The sequence below is a fragment of the Bos grunniens genome, chromosome X (assembly GCF_055505025.1).
Source record: "Bos grunniens cultivar Pamir isolate PY7600 chromosome X, Bosgru_T2T1.0, whole genome shotgun sequence".
NCBI lineage: Eukaryota > Metazoa > Chordata > Mammalia > Artiodactyla > Bovidae > Bos > Bos grunniens.
Window position 1 is genome coordinate 51,424,219 of NC_141194.1, and position 17,079 is coordinate 51,441,297.

The window sequence follows — 17,079 nt, forward strand, 5'->3', positions numbered from 1 at the left end:
AAAAAAAAAGTATGAGAAATGAAATTGCATTTTATCAAGAAAAAAGAAAGTAGATCTGACTTACAGGTGGCTGTTTCTAAATAAACAAAGTAATTTAAAAAAAGAGAGAGACAGGTTTTATGGAAAGTGGACCCCACGAAAATAGTTTTGTACATAATACAAGTTATCTTGAGATGTTGAACTGCCTTTGATAATGGATTTTAAGTTTCTTTACCTGTGAAGTGATCTGTTCTATGTTTATCTTTGAAATCTTTTTGTTAACTTTGGCTAAGAGAGTACCTGTTTTTTCACAATGACCTATATGATCCTATCTGACTGTTATAAACCCTGTTGATATTTTTGGCAAAATACCCTAAAATTAAATTCTAATGAAGTTCTTTTGACCTCTAGCCAACTTTGGGATGTTTCAGAAGGCCCCAAAACATCCCTAAGAGAGGTATTAAACTACATGGGTTCATTTGACATGTTAAATTACATGGGAAGTATTGTCGGAGGAGTGATAAATCTTCTCAGGTTATATGTATGGTTGATGTTACTAATATAGGTATCCTAAAAATTATGTGGAATTCATAAAGATCTGATATCTCCTGATTAAATGTTGTTAATTATAATTCTAATTATCATATTAAAGTGTTACATGTCACAGCAATGACCAGGTTGCTTTGTCAACTGCAATATAATAGATTTTAAACATGCCTTCTATGGTTTCACTCTCATGCCTTTAGAAGAATACTGCTAGGTCTTCAAGACTTATGGAAAAGACTTTCTAAGATTAACCAGATAAACAAATTTTGTTATTAACAGTAAGGTGGTACCAGACTGGAATTGGTTTTCTCTCTCTGTTAAGAGAACAAAGTTTTCTTAGAATGCAACTTCTGATAACAGATTGTGAATTTCTTTGCCTTTAAGTGATTTATATTTGTTTTAAAAATCTTTTGTTACTTTGGTAAAGTAAATAAGTATTATTTCATAATGATCTATAAAGATTATGGTACATGTAGATAAAGCTCCTTCTGTTCTACAAAATTGACCCCTCACTGTCAAACTATTGCTATCCTGATGTCCTTAAAAACATGACAATAGTCTACTCCTAAATTGGGGAATGTAAAATGGGTAAGCTATAGCTGTAAATCAGTCTGGGCTATGGGAAATCCAAGATGGCCACCTGACTTTTCCTGGCTCCCTGACAAACCTCATTTTTATTTGATGGGTTAAAGCCCTTACAATGAAAAATGTTTATGTTTCATTCTAGTTTTGTTATTCACTTCTGAAATAGTTCCTTCTTGTTATGTTGTATTGTTAAGATTTTAATTAAGTTGTTAAAAGGACACTTTGTTTCTAAAGCTTATTCAGTAGTCAGCCTTTGAATAAATATCAAATGCTTCATTATGTACAACCAGGAGATTAATACCTGGATATAATCATTTAACTAAGTTAGATGACCTGGGGTATATTGGGCTATACCTGATGAAAGTTCTTGACTTAAATTCTAGCTTATGACCTTACTAACAACTGCTAGCTATATTATTTTCTATGTTGCCTGTTTCAGAAAATTGTTGTCTCTTGTATTACCAAATATGTGACTGAGCCACTGATAAAATGATATATATGGCTCCATAATTGCCAACAAAGGTTCGTCTAGTCAAGGCTATGGTTTTTCCTGTGGTCATGTATGGATGTGAGAGTTGGACTGTGAAGAAGGCTGAGCACCGAAGAATTGATGCTTTTGAACTGTGGTGTTGGAGAAGACTCTTGAGAGTCCCTTGGACTGCAAGGAGATCCAACCAGTCCATTCTGAAGGAGATCAGCCCTGGGATTTCTTTGGAAGGAATGATGCTAAAGCTGAAACTCCAGTACTTTGGCCACCTCATGCGAAGAGTTGACTCATTGGAAAAGACTCTGATGCTGGGAGGGATTGGGGGCAGGAGGAGAAGGGGACGACAGAGGATGAGATGGCTGGATGGCATCACTGACTCGATGGACGTGAGTCTGAGTGAACTCCAGGAGTTGGTGATGGACAGGGAGGCCTGGCGTGCTGTGATTCATGGGGTCACAAAGAGTCGGACACGAGTGAGTGACTGATCTGATCTGATCTGATGAGATCAATGACTGTAATAATGTAACTCTAGATATGGGAAGAAGCAACAAGAGGGTATATTTTCCTGGACCAAGAGGTTAGTAAGACAGGAATGGTCCAGAGACTTTTGTTATTCACAGGGCCAATGGCACCCCACTCCAGTACTCTTGCCTGGAAAATCCCATGGATGGAGGAGCCTAGTAGGCTGCAGTCCATGGGGTCGCTAAGAGTCAGACACGACTGAGCAACTTCACTTTCATTTTTCACTTTCATGCATTGGAGAAGGAAATGGCAACCCACTCCAGTGTTCTTGCCTGGAGAATCCCAGGGATGGGGGAGCCTGGTGGGCTGCCGTTTATGGGGTCGCACAGAGTCGGACACGACTGAAGTGACTTAGCAGCAGCAGCGGTCCAGTAAGAACACACTGAATGGCCCATCAATGGAATCTTCACTAGACCTGGAAATGAGCCTTTCCAGCCCCGTGGGACACAATGGCCATGAAATGCCCCCAAAGCATGGTCAAATCTGTGGCTGTGAAGGAGCCTGCTGACTGGAAACTGGCACTTGCAGACTGCCTCTGCTAAGATTAAATCTGGCCAGCTGTAGAGCTGCTGAACTTCAATACTCCCTGAAAGGAATTCAGGGTAGATGTCAGAAATCAGGCACTCACACTGTACTCTGGAAAAATGGACAAAACAGGCCTTCAGATAGTCAGATGTTTTCAGGTAAAGATTTTTTTTTTTTTTAGCCCAAATTCTTGCATCTTCTCATACCTAGAGAAATACTGACATCATAGGCCAATGTCTGGCCCTGGTTCTCCTAACTAACCTTTCTTCTAGACACCTTGACAACTCTTCTACTTTTATGCATCCTTAACCCTCTTGTTAAGTTTCTTTCTTTGAGAATGCAGCAAATGGATCTCCAAATGGTAATACAAGAATATCACCTAGCTAACACGGAAGACAATTTCACCTGCCCTACTGTTGGCCAATAGAAGCATAAACTTCTATCATAGACTCTTGCAAAGGTGGTTAAATTATCTAGACTTTGATAACTACACCCATTTACTGACAGACTGTGACAAGGCTACGGAAGGACTGCTGTATGGACCACCTTCTCAAGTTTGAGAACTCTGGTTACTGGAACACTCCATCAATTACTGTGAGTGAGTGACTGACTGACAGTTGCTCAGTTGTGTCTGATTCTTTGCAACCCCACGGACCTTAGCCTGCCAGGCGCCTCTGTCCATGGAATTCTCCAGGCAAGCATACTGGAGTGGGTTGCCATTCCCTTCTCCAGGGGATCTTCTCAACCCAGGGATCGAACCCAGGTCACCTACAATGCAGGCAAATTCTTTACCGTCTGAGTCACTAGGGAAGCCCATTCAATTTCAAGGAGTGGATTGTTTTACTAAAACCTACAGTATGTTCTACATTGTTACTTACAGAATTAATAAGACTGCTTGTGTTCTTTTGCCTTGTTCCTATGTTCTTCAGTCTAAACAATCCTGGGACCGACAGGGAAATTCAATAAATAGTCTTGTTTAGGCTTCAGAGACAAAGCAGAGCAGGCCTCTGACCTTGCTTCTAACCTGCCTGGATACTGCTCTGACTAGGAGTGACTGTAAGGGACTGACTGCTATGAGTGTAAGACTTGTAGCACCATAGATAAGATGGGGGAGGAATCTTGAGATTGTTGAGCCCCTGGATGGGGCCTGGCCAACCAAGCCCCAGGTGTAGCAACATTCCAAGTTTTACAAGACAAAACAAACAGTATAAACATAAAACCAGGCTTGCAGTTCGGTCACAGATTGATGATGGTATCAGTTTGCGTCCATCCTGGGATTATAAGCAGGGACCCAGTCTTTGAAGTCTCACCCACTGAGCTGCCTTGGGAACCTTTCCCAATTGGGAATCCAGATGTGCTGTGACTTGGGACTTCCCAGCACTGTTTAAGTCTGGATATTGGTCAAAAAACAACTTGGTGATGTAGTCTCTGCTCTTTCTATTTCTCTTTTCTTCTAATGTTAGTATATTGAAAGTAGCTAGATAATTCTCTAATATATATTTGTATTATTTATTTGTAAAAAAATTTTTTTTTCAGTTTATTGTGAGCCACACAGTCAAAGGCTTTCAAGTAGTCAATGAAGCAGAAATAAATGTTTTTCTGGAATTCTCTTGCTTTTTCTGTGATCCAACAGATGTTGGCAATTTGATCTCTGGTTCCTCTGCCTTTTCCAGCTTGTACATCTGGAAGTTCTCAGTTCATGTACTGTTGAAGCCTAGGTTGAAGGATTTTGAGCATTACCTTGCTAGCATGTGAAATGAGCACAACTGTGTGGTAGTTTCACCATTCTTTGGCAATGCCCTTCTTTGGGATTGGAATGAAAACTGACCTTTTCCAGTCCTGTGGCCACTGCTGAGCTTTCCAAATTTGCTGACATATTTCATGCAGCACTTAAACAGCATCATCTTTTAGGATTTTAAATAGCTCAGTTGGAATTCCATCACCTCTATCAGCTTTGTTCATAGTAATGCTTCCTAAGGTCCATTTGACTTCACACTCCAGGATGTCTGGCTCTAAGTGAGTTACCACACCACTGTGGTTATCCAGGTCATTAAGACCTTTTTTGTACAGTTCTTCTATGTATTCTTGCCACCTCTTCTTAATATTTTCTGCTTCTGCTAGTTACTTACTGTTTCTGTCCTTTATTGTGCACATCTTTGCATGAAATGTCCCTTGGTATCTCTAATTGTCTTGAAGAGATCTCTAGTCTTTCCCATTCTGTTGTTTTCCTCTATTTCTTTGCATTGTTAAGAAGGCTTTCTTATCTCTCCTTGTTATTCTTTGGAACTCTGCATTCAGATGGGTATATCTTTCCTTTTCTCCGTTGCCCTTTGCTTCTCTTCTTTTCTCAGCTCTTTGTAAAGCCTCCTCAGACAGCCACTTTGCCTTCTTGCACTTCTTTTTCTTGGGGATAGTTTTGGTCACCGCCTCCTGTACAATGTTATGAACCTCCGTCCATAGATCTTCAGGCACTCTGTCTCTCAGATCTAATCCCTTGAATCTATTTGTCACTTCCACTGTATAATCGTAAGGGATTTGATTTAGGTCATACCTGAATGGCCAAGTAGTTTTCCCTACTTTCTTCAATTAGCCACAGTCAGCTCCAGGTCTCATTTTTGCTGGCTGAATAGATCTTCTCCATCTTTGGCTGCAAAGAATATAATCAGTCTGATTTTGACATTGACCATCTGGTTATGTCCACGTGTAGAGTCTTCTCTTGTGTTACTGGAAGAGGATGTTTGCTATGACCAGTGTGTTCTCTCGGCAAAACTCTGTTAGCCTTTGCCCTGCTTCATTTTGTACTCCAAGGCCAAACTTGCCTGTTACTCCAGGTATCTCTTGACTTCCTACTTTTGCATTCCAATCCCCTATGATGAAAAAGGACATCTTTTTTTGCTGTTAGTTCTAGAAGGTCTTGTAGGTGGTCACAGAACCATCTGACTTCAGCTTCTTCAGCATTAGTGGTTGGGGCATAGTCTTGGATTACTGTGATGTTGAATGGTTTGCCTTGGAAACAAACCAAGATCATTCTATCATTTTTGAGACCCTGCTTATTTACTTTATATGCAGAGAATATCATACAAAATGTCAGGCTGGATGAATCACAAGGAGAAATATCAATAACAGATACAAAGATGATACCACTGTAATGGCAGAAAGCAAAGAGGAACTAAAGAGCCTCTTGATGAAGGTAAAAGAAGAGAGTGAAAAAGCTGGCTTAAAACTCAACATTCAAAAAACTAAGATCATGGCATCCGGTCCCTTCACTTCATGGCAAATAGATGGAGAAAAAGTGGAAACAGTGACAGATTTTATTTTCTTGGGCTCCAAAATCACTGCCGATGGTGACTGCAGCCATGAAATTAAGACACTTGCTCCTTGGAAGAAAAGCTATGACCAACCTAGACAGCATATTAAAAGGTAGAGACATCACTTTGTTGACAAATGTCTGTATAGTCAAAGCCATGGTTTTCCCAGTGGTCATGTATGGATGTGAGAGTTGGACCATAAAGAAGGCTGAGCACCAAAGAATAGATGCTTTCGAATTGTGGTGTTGGAGAAGACTCTTGAGAGTTCCTTGGACAGCAAGGAGATCAAATCAGTCCATCCTAAAGGAAATCAACCCCTGAATATTCATTGGAAGGACTTATGCTGAAGCTGAAGCTCCAATACTTTGGCCACCTGATGTGAAGAGCCGACTCATTGGAAAAGACTCTGATCCTGGGAAAGATTGAGGGCAGAAGGAGAAGGCGGGAACAGAAGATGAGATGGTTGGATGGTATCACTGACTCAATGGACATGAGTTTGACCAGACTCCAGACGATAGTGAAGGACAGGGAAGCCTGGCATGCTGCAGTCCATGGGGTTGCAAAGAGTCAGACAGGACTTAGTAACTGAACAACAACAAAGAAATATAAACCAAAACAAAAGAATAGAGTTGAAAGGTCACATAATTTAGCCAGGGTAGTCAGAGGAAGGCCTCTCTGAAGTGGTGATATTTGACCTTGAAAGATCTGCTTGGAAGAAGCGAAGGTATAAGCCATTAAGGGAGCTCAAGGAAGAGTATTCCCAATAGAACGAAGTTCCTCAGAAAAACTAAAAATAGAACTACCATATGATTCAGCAACTCTACTTCTGAGTATTCATCCAAAGAAAATGGAAACACTAATTCAAAAAGATACATTCACTAGCGGTCCAGTGGTTAAGAATCATCCTTGCAATGCAAAGGACACTGGTTCAACCCCTGGTCCAGGAAGATCCTACATGCCACACAGCAACTAAGCCCTTGCACCACAGCTAGTGAAGCGTGCGTGCCTAGAGCCTGTGTTCCGCAACAAGAAAAGCACCACAATAAGAAGCCATACACTGCAATGAAGAGTTATCCCCCACTCACCACAACCAGAGAAAGCCCATGCACAGCAATGATGACCCACCAAAGTCAAATAAATAATCTTTAAAAAAAAAAAAAGATACATATGTCACAATGTTCATAGAAGCACTATTTACAATAGCCAGGACACGGAAGCAACCTAAGTGTCCATCAACAGATGAATGAATAAAGAAGATATGGTACATATATACAATGGAATGTTACTCAGTCATAAAAAAGAACAAAATAGTGCCATTTTCAGCAACATGGCGAGACCTAGAGGGTATAATGCTAAGTGAAATAAATGAAAGAGAAAGGTGAACATCATGTGATTTTACTTATACGTAGAATCTCAAACACAAAACAGACAAGCAAACAAAAAACAGAAACAGAGACTTCCCTGGCAGTCCAGGGGTTAAGACACCACACTTCCACTGCAGGGGACACAGGTTCCCCTGGTGGGGCAACTAAGATCCCACATACCATGTGATACAGCCAAAAAACAACCACAACCAAAAAAAAAAAAGATACAGGGAGCAAACTGGTGGTTGCCAGAGGGAAGTAGGATGGGGGGCTTAGGCAAAATAGCTAAAGGTGTTTAAGAGGTACAAATTTCAAGTTACAAAATAAGTCATAGGGAACTAATGTACAACATGGGAAATATACTCAATAATACTGTACAGTGACAGATGGTAACTAGACTTAATGTGGTGGTCATTTTGTAATGTATAAAAATATTGCATCATGTTGTATGCCTGAAACTAATATTGTATGTCAATATAATTTAATAAAAAAGGAAAAGAAAGTGTTCCAGGCTGAGGGAACAGCCAGTGTGACTCTAGGGAGGTGAGTGATGTCAAGCATGGTAGGAGTTGAGATCAGGAAGGCAGACAGGGGCCAGATCTGGATCTTTTACTCTGAGTAAAGTTGGAACTACCAAAGGGTACTATGCAGAGAAGATGTGATGTGAGACCTCTTCAGTGGCTCCTTGGAGAGTGGGTGAGAGGGGCCAGCGTGGAGGCCAGGAAAGCCCCAAAAAGCTGCTGCTGCCTTCTTCCAGGTAGGACACTGGAAAGAGTCCTTAATAGGCTTATGTATGCATGGGGGCAAGATATAAGGTGTTGTTAAGGGAGGGTATAGGTAACTGGGGGCCTGAGGGGGAGCCAGAGTGTCACATTGATGCTTGAAGTTTTTATCTGTATTGTAACTAATTTTTTTTTTTTTTTTGGCTGTGCAGCTTGCAGCTTGTGGGCTCTTAGTTCTTGACCAGGGATTGAACCTGGGTCCTTGGCAGTGAAAGCTCGGGGTCCTAACCAATGGACCGCCAGGAAATTCTCTATCTGTATCTTTATTAATGTGGTGGTGGTGGTGGTATCGGTGGGGCAGCGGTAGCATTTTCACTGTCTGTTTTTCATTGTGAGCATGTATTTTTACAATTAAAAATAAACAGCCTAGGGAATTCCCTGGTGGTCCAGTGGTTACAACTTGGTGCTCTCACTGCCAGGGGCTGGGGTTCAGTCCTTGGTCAGGGAATTAAGATCCCGCAGTGAACCAACAAGGACCTACTGCAGAGCACAGGGAACTCTGTTCAATATTCTGTAATAACCTAAATGGGAAAAGAATTTGAAAAAGAACATATACAGGTATATGAGTAACTGATTCACTCTGCTGTACACCTGAAACTAACATAACATTGTTAATCAACTATACTCCAATACAGTATAAAATTAAAATAAAATAAACAGCCTAGCATCTGGTGGGAGAGCAGCCTGAGGGCCAGGCCCCATGAACTCAGCCAGAGACACAGCCCCAGGTAAGCAGACATCAGGGAGGGAAGGAGGGAAGAAGGGAAGGAAGGAGGGAACCATTGAAAGCATCCCCTCCATATGATATCACTTATATGTGGAAACTAAAATATGACACAAATGAATGTATCTACAAAACAGAAATAGACTCACACACGTAGAGAACAGACTTGTGGTTGCCAAGGGGAAAAGGGGATCAAGGAGGGATGGAGTTGGAGTTTGGGGTTAGCAGATGCAAACCAGTATATAGACAGTGGACAAACAACACAGTCCTACTACATAGCACAGGGAAGTATATTCAATATTCTGTGATAAACCATAATGGAAAATCATATCTTAAAAGAATATATATATAAATATATATATAACTGAATCACTTTGCTATAAGCAGAAATTAACACAACATTGTAAATCAAGTATATTTCAATTTAAAAAGAAAGGATGAGGGAGTTCCCTGGTGGTCCAGCAGTTAGGATTCAGCATAGCTCCAGGTTCAATCCTTGGTCTGGGAACTAAGATCCTGCAAGCCACATGGCATAGCCAAAAAAAAAAGAATGAAATTAGTTGTAGTTTTATGTAGGTGCCCTTTATCAGGTTAAAGAAGCCCCTAAATTCCTAAATTTCTACGAGATTCCTTTTTGTTTCTTTTTTATTTTATCAGAAATGGATGTTGGATTTTATCAAACACTTCACTGGCATCAGTTGAGCTGATCACATGGTTTTCCTTTATTAATTCATTAATATGATGAATTATACTGATTGGTTTTCAAGTGCTAAACCAACCTTACATTCCTGGGATTAAAACCCACTTGGTCATTACGTATCATCCTTTTCATATATTGTGTTGGATTTGATTTGGTAGAATTTTGTTAAAAACTCATCTATATGTGGTTTTTTTTTTTTTCAGCTTTATTGAGGTATAATTGACAAATAAAATTGTCATGTATTTAAAGTCCTACAACATGATTTTATATCTATATACATCGTGAAAGGATCCCCATAACTGTCTACTCCTGTTTTTTTGAAGTAACACTGATTTGCAACATTATATAATTTTCATGTGTACAACATTACAATTAGACTTCTGTATACTCTAGAGCATGCTCACCACCAAAAGTCTAGTTTCTATCCAGCACCATAGCACTGATGCCCATTACCCATTTCTCCCTATCCCCATACCTGTTCCCCTCTGGTAACCACCAATCTGTACTCTATACCTAGTTTGTTTTTGTTTTGCTTGTTTGTTTTTTAAAATATTCCACATATGAGTGAAATCATACAAATATCTTTCTCCATCTGACTTATTTCACTTAGCATAATGCCCTCATTCATCCTGTTGCAAATGGCAAGATTTCATTCTTTTTTAAGGTTGAGTAGTATTTTATTGTGTGTGTGTGTGTATGTGTATATACACAGATACAGATATAGATAAAGAGAGAGAGAAAGCATCTTTTTACTCATTCGTGTATCTGTGTTTATGACGGATATTTGATCTGTAGTTTTCTTTTTTAATAGACTTTATTTTTAGAGCAATTTTAAATTCATAGCAAAACTGAGAGAAAAGTACAGAGATTTTCCGTATACCCCCTGCCCCCACACATGCATAGCCTCCCCCATTAACAACATCCTGCACCACTGATGAACCTACATTAGCACATCATAATCACTCAGTTCACAGATTACATTAGAGTTTGCTCTTGGTATTGTACACTCCGTAATATGCATCCATTACAGTATCATACAAAGTATTTTTGCTTCTCTAAAAATTCTCTGTGCTCTGCCTATTTATCCCTCACCCCTTCCCCCTAGTCCCTGGCAACCACTATCTTTTTATTGTCTCCAGAGTTTTGCCTTTTCCAGAATGTCATGTATTTGGAATCATACCTATTCAGATCAGCTTCTTTAACTTAGTATATACATTTAAGGTTCCTCCCTGTTTTTTCATGGCTTGATAGCTCATTTCTATTTAGCACTTAATAGTATTTCATTGTCTGGATGTACCAGAGTTTATAGATCCCTTCACCCACTGAAGGACATATTGGTTGCTTCCAAGTTTTGGTAATTATGAATAAGGCAGTTATAGACATCCACATGCAGGTTTTTGTATGGACATAAGTTGTCTTTGTATACAGACATAAATTCTTTGTATATTTTGGATAATATTCCTTTACCAAATAGCTCTTTTTCAAATATTTTCTCCCAGTTTGTGACTGATCTTCTCATTCTCCTCACTGTCTTTCACAGAGCAGAACTTTTTAATCTCAAAGAAGTTCAGCTTATCAATTCTTTCTTACATTGATCATGTATTTGGTGTTGTAGTTAAAAAGTCATTGCCAAACCCAAGGTTGTCTAGATTTTTCTCCTATAGTATTTTCTAGTGAAGAGGAAAAGTTAAATTTTTACATAACCTCCTGCTCCTTCTGCCTCTGTAACTCAGCTTGCTCCTTGAAAAGTCTGGATCAAAGGTCATGTAGTCTCAGAAAGTGGGGACTTACAATACTAGGAACTGGAGCTTATTCACCCTTGTTCTGCTTTTTGGATCTGCCCAGCCCCTGCAAACCTGCTTAATCATGCCTGTCCGTGTAAAGGTCAGGCATCCGCCTCTCCATCTTGACTGCTGTTCCCGTGCTTGCGCAAAACCCCTTAGTTTAAACCGGCTTATTACCAGCTAGTGTTGCCCACTATAGTCTGTCTATAAAAACTCTGTAACCCCTTTGTTCCGGGCTCAGAGCTTGGAGTGTTAACTCCTCTGGGCCTGCCGGCGTAATAAACCTAAGATCTCCAACTCTCCAAGTGTGATGCTTGGTTTCTCGATTACTGGTTTCTGCAACACTAGGAGTTCTATAGTTTTGCATTTTACATGTGGGTCTGAGTTAATTTTTGTGAAGGGTGTAAGTTCTGTGTCTAGACTGCTTTTCTTGGCATGTGGATGTCCAGTTGTTTCAGTACCATTTATTTTATTGTGATAAGAACTCTTTAACTTAAGATCTACTCTGTTAACAAATTCTTAAGTGTACAAATTATTATTGCTAACTATATAGATACAATGTTGCACAGTATCTCTCTAAAGATTATTCATCTTGCTTGACTGAGACTTAACACCCATTGAATAGTAACTCCCCATTTTCCTCTCACCCCAGCCCTTGACAACCACCATTCCATTCTTTGACTCTATGAATTTGACTACTTAAGATACCTCATATGAGTAGATTCATGCAGTATTTTTCCTACTGTGACTGGCATATTTCACTTACCATAATGTCCTCAGAGTTCATCCCTGTTGTTGCATATTGCAATTTTCATATTTTTAAAGGCTGAACAGTATTCCACTATATGTATACACCATGTTTTCTTCATCCATTCACCTGTCAATGGACATTTAGGTTGTTTAGACATCTTGGTTATTGTGAATAGTGCTGCAATCAACACAGGAGTGTTCATATCTCTTTGAGACACTGTTTTCAATTCTTTTGGATAAATAACCAAAAGTGGGATTCTTGGATCCTATGATAGTTCTATTTTTAATTTTTGAGAACCTGCCATACTGTTTTTCCATAGTAGTTATACTATTTTGCATCCCCACCAACAGTGTGCAAAGGTTATAATTTCTCCCTACTCTCACCAACACTTTTGTTGTCCTTGTTATTGTTTTTGAAAATAGCCATCCTAACAGGTGTCAACAGCCTGTTGAAAAGACTGTCTTTGTCTCATTGTTATTACCTTTGCTCCTTTGTCAAAGATCAGTTGACCACATATATGTGGGTCTATTTCTGGGCTCTCCCCTCTGTTCCACTGATCTATTTGTCTATTCTTTGGCCAATACCACACTGTCTTAAATACTAAGTTTTATAGTAAGTCTTAAAATCAGGTAACATCAGTACTCCAAATCTGTTCTTCTCTATCAATATTGACTGGGCTATACTAGATCTTTTGCCTCTCCATTTTACATTTTAGAATCAGTTTGTTTGATATCCATAAAATAACTTCCAGGGATTTCTTTGTCTGGTTTTGATATAAGATTAGAGTAATATTGGACTTCTCTGGTGGTTCAGATGGTAAAGAATCTGCCTGCAATGAGGGAGATCTGGGTTTGATCCCCAGGTCAGGAAGATCCCCTGGAGGAGGGCATGGCAACCCACTCCAGTATTCTTGCCTGGGAACTCCAATGAACAGAAGAGCCTGGTGTGCTACAGTCCAAGGGGTCACAAAGACTCAGACACAACAGACTGCCTAACACTTTCACTTTTTTTCATTCAGGGTAAATATTGAACTCATAGAATATTTCAGGAAGTATGCCCTCCTTGTAGTAGGCAGAATTCTAATACAGCTTCCAAGATTCCCAGCTCCTGATGTACATATACTTTCTCTCAGTTATTTAATTAAATGTGAATCTAGTTACTAAAAAAAAAACAAGAGAATTCCAGAAAAACATCTACTTCTGCTTCATTGACTAAGTTAAAGCCTTTGACTGTGTGGATCACAACAAACTGTGGAAAATTCTTCAAGAGATGGGAATACCATACCACCTTACCTGCCTTCTGAGAAACCTGTATGCAGGTCAAAAAGCAACAATTAGAACCAGATATGAAACAACGACCTGGTTCAAAATTGGGAAAGGAGTATGTCAAGGCTGTATATTGTCACCCTGCTTATTTAATTTATATGCCGAATACATCATATGAAATGTCAGGCTGGATGAAGCACAAGCTGGAATCAAGACTGCCAGGAGAAATATCAATAACCTCAGATATGCAGATGATACAACTCTAATGGCAGAAATTGAAGAGAAACTAAAGAGCCTCTTAATGAAAGTGAAAGAGGAGAGTGAAAAAGATGGCTGAAAACTCAACATTTAAAAAACTAAGATCATGGTATCCAGTCCCATCACTTCATGGCAAATAGACGTGGAAAAAGTGGAAACAGTGAGAGACTTTATTTTCTTGGGCTCCAAAATCACTGCCGATGGTGGCTTCAGCCACGAAATTAAAATAAAAGACGCTTGCTCCTTGGAAGAAAAGCTATGACAAACCTAGACAGCGTATTAAGAGGCAGAGACATCACTTTGCCAACAAAGGTCTGTCTAGTCAAAGCCATGGTTTTTCCAGTAGTCATGTATGGATGTGAGAGTTAGACCATAAAGAAGGCTGAGCACTGAAGAATTGATGCTTTTGAACTGTGGTGTTGGAGAAGACTCTTGAGAGTCCCTTGAACTCCAGGAGTTGGTGATGGACAGGGAGGCCTGGCGTGCTGCAATTCATGGGGTCGCAAAGAGTCGGACACGACTGAGCGACTGAACTGAACTGCACTGAACTGGACTGCAAGAAGATCAAACCAGTCAATCCTAAAGGAAATCAGTCCTGAATATTCATTGGAAGGATTGATGCTGAAGTTGAAGCTCCAATACTTTGGCCATCTGATGCAAAGAGCCAATTTATCAGAAAAGACCCTGATGCTGGGAAAGACTGAAGGCAAAAGGAGAAGGGGGCAGCAGAGAATGAGATGGTTGGATAGCATCATCAACTCAATGGACATGAATTCAAGCAAATTCTGGGAGATAGTAGAGGCAGAGGAGACTGGCATGCTACAATCCATGGGGTCGCAAAGAGTCAGAAACGACTTAGCAAGTGGGCAACAACAACATACACACACATACACACAGTGGAACATTACTCAGCCCTCAAAAGAATGAAATCATGCATTTACAGCAACATGGATGGACCTAGAGATTACCATACTAAGTGAAGTGAGAAAGAGAAAGACAAATACTATATGATATCACTTATATGTGGAATCTAAAATACAATACAGATCAATGTACCTATGAAGCAAAGACAGACTCACAGATATAGAGAACAGATTTGTGGCTCCCAAGGGGAAGGTGGGTGGGGGAGAGAAGGAATGGGAGTTTGGGATTAGCAGAGGCAAACTATTATATATAGGATGGATAAACAACAAGGTAGGGCTTCCCTGGTGGCTCAGCGGTAAGGAATCCACCTGCAATGCAGGAGCTGCAGGAGATGTGGGTTTGATCCCTGGGTTGGGAAGATCCCCTGGAGGAGGGCAACCCACTCCAGTATTCTTGCCTGGAGAATCCCATGGACAGAGAAGCTTGGCAGGATCAGTCCATAGGGTCATAAGAGTTGGACACGACTGAACCGACTTAGCACACACACACAAATAACAAGGTAATTCTGTACAGCACAGGGGAACTATGTTCAATATTCTGTGACAAACCATAATGGTATATATATATATATATAGTGGTGGTTTAGTCGGTAAGTTGTGTCTGACTCTTTGCAATCCCGTGGACTGCAGCCCGCCAGGCTCCACTGTCCATGGGATTTCCCAGGCAAGAATACTAGAGTAGTTTGCCATTTCCTCCTCCAAGGGATCTTCCCAACCCAGGGATTGAACCCATGTCCCCTGCATTGCAGGCAGATTCTTTACCACTGAGCCGTCAGGGAAGCCATATAAATATAAATATATGTGTATATATATATGTTAAACTGAGTCATTTTGCCATGCAGAAGAAATTAACACACTGTAAATCATCTATACTTTTAATAAAGTTAAAAAATAAAAATAAGTAGCATCTCTTTATCATTATCTTAATTTCTGTAGGATCTGGACTCCCCTGGTGGTCCAATGGTTAAGACTCTACACTTCTACTGCATGAGGCATGGTTTGAATCCCTGCTCAGTGAAGTAAAGTTCCTGAATGTCATGTGGTATAGCCAAAAAAAGTCATTCCTATTATGAGTCATTTGGATCGTCTTTCCTTTTTCCTTCATCAATCTGGCTAGAAGTTTATCAGTTTTAATGATCTTCCCAAAGAGCCAGCTATTGGTTTCTCTTCTTTTCTCTATTGTTTTCTGTTTTCTACTTCAGTGATTTCTGCTCTTTATTATTTTCTTTCTTCTGCTTACTTTGGGCTTCCCTTGTGGCTCAGCTGGTAAAGAATCCACCTTCAATGGCGGGAGATCCGGGTTGATTCCTGGGTTGGGAAGATCTCCTGGAGAAGGGAAAAGGGACCCACTCCAGTATTCTGGCCTGGAGAATTCCATGGACAGAAGAGTCTGGCAGGCGGACATGACTGCGTGACTTTCACTTTCACTTTCTGCTTACTTTAGGTTTGATTTACTCTTTTTATCATAATTTCTTAAGAAGCTGAGGTCATTGGTTTTAGACTTCTTTTCTAGTATAAGCATTTAATGCTATAATTTTCTCTCTAAGCACTGCTTTTGCTACATTCCATACATTTGGATATATTTTCATTTTAATTTCATTCAACTTTTTAATTTTTCTTAGGATTTTGTCTTTGACCCATGGTGTGCTGGTTATCAACTTATTGCCACTCAACTTCAAATTCACCCTTTCTGCCTGTTCTGTGGTAAAGAAACAATTTTAACTATTTTCCCTTTGCCAGCTGGCACTGAAGCTTTCTCAGTAGAGGGTGCTGGAGAGATATTGCAAGAGGAAAAGAGGTTTCCTTCCTGATTCCTGCATGCTCGATTGACAGGCTCTTTCTGCATGGGTTTTTCTAGCATCAGACTCCTGCAACACTCACAACTCTTCCAGGGCCTGATTTCTACAGTGCATAGTGACCAGTAGTACCCAGTGACCAGCAGCTTTCCCCTCCTTCCAGAGCTCACCCTCAGGCAGTTTGCAAGCAAGCAGAATGCTTCTGGATCTTGCCACACTCACAGCTTCCCCAGAGCCTGGTTCCTGTGGTGCAGAGAGGCCAGCAGCACTCAGTGAACAGCTTTCTTCCGCCTCCCAACAGGGAGATTTCTGGCAAGTTCCACTAGTATGGCATCACAATGACTTCACCCTGAAGCAAAACTACCATCACGCCTCTCCAACAAGATCTGGATCTCAGCCTCGGGGGCATTTGTCAACCTAGGGATAGTGACTACTTCTTTTGCAGAGGTGTGAGGCTTTGGGGGTCTTAGTTCCCTGACCCGTGATTGAACCTGGCCCTTGGCAATGAAAGCACTGAGTCCTAACCACTGGACCAGTAGGGAATTCCCCTGTGACTACTTCTTATATCTGCCATTTCTATATTCTTTAGAGTCCTCCTCACATCTTACTAGCCAATCCCTCATTATTCCAATCTCCTATTATAGGTAATTCCTTATATTAACTTTCCCTATTCAAATTCCTGTGTTATCCCTCTCTCCAGATAGAGCTCAGGCGATACAGAATTGTTACCAGGAGTGGTGCCAGGAAATAGATTTGCAGAGATGGGACTTTGTGATTGGT

At 40.3% G+C, this 17,079-nt stretch overlaps 1 long non-coding RNA gene across 13 annotated transcripts in view; it reads right to left on the reverse strand.

The window, feature by feature from the left end:
- The window catches only part of LOC147340324 (uncharacterized), a 76,866-nt gene that overhangs the window by 12,384 nt on the left and 47,403 nt on the right, over positions 1 to 17,079 (reverse strand). For 7 of the 13 annotated variants that reach the window (XR_015159310.1, XR_015159316.1, XR_015159317.1 and 4 more), the window contains one exon: positions 12,073 to 12,183. This is a non-coding gene — a long non-coding RNA (uncharacterized LOC147340324). Of the gene's footprint in view, positions 1 to 9,091; positions 9,339 to 12,072; positions 12,184 to 17,079 lie in introns of those variants that run through there. The other 6 variants (XR_015159308.1, XR_015159311.1, XR_015159315.1 and 3 more) reach the window with 1 other exon arrangement.